The 6000-nt window shown below is 39.3% G+C and overlaps 1 long non-coding RNA gene across 3 annotated transcripts in view; it reads right to left on the bottom strand.

The window, feature by feature from the left end:
• Positions 1-203: 203 nt before the first annotated feature.
• Positions 204-6000, bottom strand: part of LOC140628694 (uncharacterized) — a 262851-nt gene continuing 257054 nt past the window's right edge. For all 3 annotated transcript variants that reach the window (XR_012026708.1, XR_012026705.1, XR_012026714.1), the window contains one exon: positions 204-4128. This is a non-coding gene — a long non-coding RNA (uncharacterized lncRNA). The remainder of the gene's footprint in view (positions 4129-6000) is intronic.

The following is a 6000-nucleotide window of genomic DNA, read 5'->3' as shown; positions in this document are numbered from 1 at the left end:
TATTCACATCTTGTCCGTGCTTACATGTGATTATGGAGCGATCATATTTTTGTCTTGACCTATCATGATCACAGAGTAGCCTTGTTTGATGTTGATGTTCTGTGAAATTGTTCATGTTCAACAGGAGAACATCAAGATCTTGCTATGATGCCACATCAGCTCCTCACAACACTCAGTCTTTTACATAAGTGACCAGGAACTTATTTATTTATTTATTTATTTATTTATTTATTTATTTTTAAAGATTTATTTATTTGAGAAAGAGAGAGAGAGAGAAAGAGAGAGAGAGAGAGAGAGAGAGAGAGAGAGAATGCATATGCATACACGTGAGTGGGGAGAGGGCCAGAGACAGACTCTCATGCAGACTCCCAGCTGAGCAGGGGTCCTGACATGGGCTTCATGTGGGGCTTGATCTAACAAACCTGAGATCATGACCTGAGCTGAAACCAAGAGTTGGATGCTCAACTGACTGAGCTACCCAGGCACCCCTTTAGTGACAAGGAATTTATAATGACATACATTTGATAGGCAGATTTTGTGAATTTCTCCTGTAATTCTCAGCCATTCTTATAAAATTCCTCATTGTATCTTTCCATATTGTACCTCGTGCTGTGTGCCAGTGTCTACTGCCAGGAAGAGTGACACGAAGTTGGTGACAATTGCCTTGAGGAGGAGGGGGCTGGCATAACTGGAAGACATAAGCCCCAAAGGAGCCAGATTTTGTTTTTTGTTTTTTCCACTAGAGAAGTAAATGAAAATAATTGTCCGAAAATGGCACTTGAGGCATGTGGGGTGTGAAAGACAAAATAGCCCCCACTTGAGTGGACTGAAAGGAAGACAGTGTCCTCAGAGGAGACAGCTGAAGATTCAAGAGAAGTTTAGGTGATGAAGTGATCACTTGACAAGAGGTTTAGGAGTTTCTACTCAAAATCTGTCCCAATGACCAGCATTATTATCTGGGAGCTTGTTTGAAGCATAGAATCTCAGACAAATGCTAAAAACAACTGTGTTCAGTGAAGCGACATGGGAAAGATCCACCACATTCTGAGAGCTGGAGGAGGAGGGGAGATTGCATCCCTCCTACTGGATCAGAATTTGCATTTTAACAAGATCTCCTAGTGATTCGAGTGCACATTAATGCTGGTGTAGCACTGGTTTAGGATTTAGAGGGGCTTGCTATATGTAGACTAGGAATTCTGAAAGAAGGACATAGCGGATGGCTTTGGGGTGGGAACAGAGGTGGGAAGGGTTGAGTGAGCAGAGAAGTTGAAAAGAAAAATATAGGGACGGGGAGACATTAAGAACACAATTTCTTAAAAAAAAAAAAAAAAAAAAAAGAACACAATTTCTTTACCCCTTCAGACTACCTCTTGATCTCGCCTCCTTCCTCCAACTCGCAGAATGGGGTGATCTTTCCCCTGTCAGTTCACTGAACACAGTTGTTTTTCGCTGTTTGTCTACAATAAATGATCACAGTAGTGTCATTTTGCTCCTAGTTTTCCAAATTTCTTACAATACTTACATGTTACTTTTATAATAGGACAAAACAATGTAAAATATACATTCAGGAACTCTAAGGGTTAAAATGTTGGGTTGTGCCAGGATTTGCTATTCTGCAGGAGCTAGCCTATCGGCTGTTATCTGTCAGCTGACCCATTTACAACCTCCAGTTCTTTAGAAATCGGTATTATCTCTGGAGATAAGAATAAGACCTGTAGTGTCAGCTGAAGCTTCTCAATTTTTCTTCCGGCTGTGACTTTTCCTATCTGATTTGGCTACCTCTCGGGTGCAGAGCCTACCTATTAATCAGGGATAGCTTCTTGATCCCACAGAGGTATGGGAGGGGTGGCTAAAAGCCAAAAAATACATAAGGAAATGATGGTTTTTAAGGCATCCATGAAACAACTGTTTAGAGACTTTCATAGAATACTTTTATTCTCATGGGCTTTCAGACAGTTGTTGGAGCCACGCACCTACAGCATACACTGTCTTTTTATACCAATCGGGGCCTTTCATACCATTCTGAAAGACATTTCCTTCTCCTGTAGCACAAAATATATTTAGCCATCCTATGACTCAGAGTTACAGTTCCTTTCAACAGTTCCACCTTCCGGCAGAGAACTTCTTTTATAGCTTTCTTTATCACCTAGCTCGCATCACTTAAAGAGATTCTTATCTCTTGATCCTTTTCTTCATACCTGATTCATTCAAATAAGCCACCATGAACCCCAAAATGGCACCACGTTTTTAATTTAAGTCGAAGTCAAATGTGACCGTCCTTGTGAGGCGATGATTGCTAATCAGGGCAGATCTTGTGAGATTTTGGTGATGGGATAAATACAAAATTAGGACGAGTCCACCAGCAATTGGAAGGATAACATCAGGTAAAATGCTGGTATAAGACAGAGCTGCCTAAAGTTGAGGACAGTATCTAATCCTAGTTTTTATATTGTCTACCGTTAAGTATACAGTGTCTCTCAGTGGGGCAAGAAGCATTTCATGGAAAATTATTTCTTCCTGAACCACTCATGTAAGAATGATAATTAATTTTACTGGCTCTGTTTAGTGAAGGTTAATACTGAAAAGGGTCCAAAACTGTGCCCCCCACCCGGGATCGAGTCCCGCATCGGGCTCCCTGCATGGAGCCTGCTTCTCCCTCTGCCTCTCTCTTTCTCTATGAATAAATAAATAAAATCTTTAAAAAAAAACCAAAAAAAAAAAAAAAACCAAACTGTGCCCCTACTTTTGGAATGAACAGTAGTTTCCCTCTACCAGTGTTGCGCAAGATGTAAAGATGGCATAAAGAATTGTGTCCACAGTAACAATCACTTGGGGTGCCTGTTCAAAACATAAATTCCTGGGTCCTAACTCAAACCTACTGAGTCAGATTTTCCAAGAAAAGGCCTGGTATCCATATATTTATTAAGCACTCTGAATAATTCTTATCAGGAAATAAATATGCTAAAGATTGGTAAGGAACTGCCTGCCTCAAAAAGGCATGGTGCTGGTTTCCTGTTAAATATACAGATTCCTGGGACTCACTGGCTGTCTTGAGAGAGAGGCCCATCAGTTAAAAGCCACTGGTCTTTACTGAAGAACTGTGTCTTTAGCATTGACTGCTTACCTGAACCCCAAAGATAATTCCTTATGTATGTCAGAGGTCCAGGAATATTTTCGGAAGGGCTCTTTCTGGTTGAAAATGAAAGACAGAAATAAAAAGTATAATATAAATGCTGGTGAATACTGCAGCCTAATCAATGCACACTTCAGAAACAAGTCATCTAGGTCTTGCACACCATTGAGAGCAGCTACTTGAGAATTAGAAAGAAGTTAAGTAGAGGAACTAATGCCGTAAGTATAATAGTACAAACATTATGATAACATACATTTCTAGCTTTTCACAACATTTACCCAGAGCTTTATAAAGAATATCTTTATATAGATCATCTCATTTGATCTTACAGCTACCCTGAGGCTTATACATGTAGGCCAGGTTTTATAGCTCAAGAAGTTGGGGTTCAAGATGCAATAGGTAAGTGGCAATCAGGGCTAGAACTCATGTCTTTTTTTTTTCTAGAAGCTTCTTATAATCTACATATGACTCAGTTCCTTGCTGTTGTTATAGTTGTTTTTCTACACCCAAGAGACAATGCTGCTTGACACAGCTGTCCTAGAAGCCTCTAAGCATAGATTTTTTTTTTTTACAAACAATGAATAACAGGGAACTTTTATCTTTACAGAAATTCCATGCTCATATATCATAACATTGCTGAGGCCAAAGTGAAGAAGTTCTGTTATTCCAGGCACTTAGATAGGATAGCCTATTACATACTCTATAAGAATTCTGCTGTGTGAGATTCTTCTCTCTGCGGGTCCCACTTTCATTCCTCCAAGCAAGAAATGTTCTGAGAAGGAGTCTGGCTTCAGCATCAAATGTCTATTATGAGATTCTCATTTCATGGAGGTGTCTCTCAAAGGGTTATCCTGCATTCAACCTTGGGTTGTCCTTTTCCTATATATTTTCTGTAGGGGATGATGAAAGTTGGTGGGGCAGAGACAAGAAGTCAGCATCTTGACCCTGACCATGCTGACTTGCTCTTTGTTTCTTCTTTACGCCCTCTGTGGTTTCTGGAAAAAATAGAAATTTCGTACACAGTATTAATATATTACAGGAAGAAGAGTTGTACTGCCTTGCCAAGTTCTTCTGCCTTGTATTTTGGAGACAGCAGTACTTGTCTGGATGTTTTGGCCACATTTAATATTCATAATTATTTCTTTGTTAAAAAACAGCAATGCCCTTGGGAAAGGAGTATAGGCATATGTTTGAGAAAAGAACATTGTGCACCTCACAAAACATTTCTGAGAAACTGTTTGCCATTTGATTTGGTACTATATTTCCCACACACATTTCTTCAACCAAGCATGTACATGAATCATGGGCTGATATCACTCTAGCCTTGGAATAACAATAGTTTTTTTCTTCAGTATTAAAGTGTATATTTTATAAAAGTAGATGTCAGTGAGTATTTTCTCAGGTGTTTGTGGCAAGAGAATGATGTAGAGGGAGAAATCTAAGGGTGACTTGTAAGAAGTGAAATGGATTATTGTTAGATGGAGAAGTGCTCTTCTCATTTGTGGCTTAACTCTTTCCCAAAAGGGAAAGAGGAGCTAGACACATGTTGCAGTCATGGCTTACCATGCCCTAAACTCCTTGGAGCAAGGTTAGAAGTAACATGCTTCCTAATCAAGTCTGCTCTGAGACAGTTATCAGAGCTTCTCATCAGCCAATTTCAGCTCTGATAGGAGAGGGAGTATAACTAAAAAAATAAGGGGAACAGGTTGCTGTGTGGTGGCAAAGACAAGAGTGATTTTCCACCTAAGCAACGACAAGTAGTCAGACATTGCTCTGAGTTTGCTTTGTGGGGGGAAGTAGATTTGCCCTAAATGAAACCTATTCACCTTGAAAAACACTGCTTGGTTTACTGCTACAGAACAGGAAAGAAAAAAAAAATTGGGTTAAGGGAGGATTATTACGTGAGAAATGTTTTAAATTTTATTTTATAAGAAATATATGATTAAATTGCTAACACTGTTTGCTAAAGTTACCTCAGCCCAGAAAAATATTAGACACCTTAACAGAATAAAGGAAAACAGGGCTTAGATTTAGGTATCGCAAAAAGAAAATGCAAGAGCTGGAGTGAGTGCATGGAACGCTGCTAGGCCGATTCTTCTTGTCCAAAATCCTATTATAAAGGGCTGGGTTCGATGTGATATCTGTCAGTGTTGATAAAATCAGTATTAGAAGAATAATGTATTTTAATGGTAAATTCCTGAAGTTTATTCCTTATACTTCCTTAGTAACTAATTTTCTTATTTTAAAAATTGATTTTCAAGATTTCCATTATGGATATTTGCCTGTGCCACTGATACATGCATGAATGATGGGTTTAATTATCCTCATGGCTCTTGGGAGTCAAAAGCACCGAAATAAGAATCACAATGATCTATCCCATAGAATATACAGCAGGTATTCTACTTATGAACAGGTTATGTTCCAGGTTTCTAAAGACTATTCTCAAGACCATTGGTTTCTAAACTCTAAGTTGCACTATAAGAATGACGGCCAATGACTTTTCTTGGTAGGACGCAGTGTCGCCCATTTGTTCCAGCTTATACCTTCTTGGTCTCTTTGCAATTTGGTAAGTCAAAACCTTGTGAGCTGTTTGTGTAAAATGGCAGAAAGCACTGGATAGTATGGGGTCCAAATTATTGGCCTGGTTCTGCTAGTGACTGGATTTGTAACTTTGGCTGAGTCCTTCCATCTCACTGGGCCTCAGTTGGTTCTCTGTAGGCTGAGGGATCTAGACAAATTGATTTTGCTTCAGGTTCTAGTTTAAAGCACGGTTAGCCCTGGGCAGGTTTACATCAGAGTAGTTAGGATAGGCATTTAAACAGCAAGCAGACAAACCTATTTACTCAAACTTTGCTAAAATGGGTTAT

This window comes from Canis lupus, chromosome X (genome assembly GCF_048164855.1).
Source record: "Canis lupus baileyi chromosome X, mCanLup2.hap1, whole genome shotgun sequence".
In the NCBI taxonomy this organism is placed as follows: Eukaryota; Metazoa; Chordata; class Mammalia; order Carnivora; family Canidae; genus Canis; species Canis lupus.
This window is presented reverse-complemented; position numbering and strand designations above follow the sequence as displayed.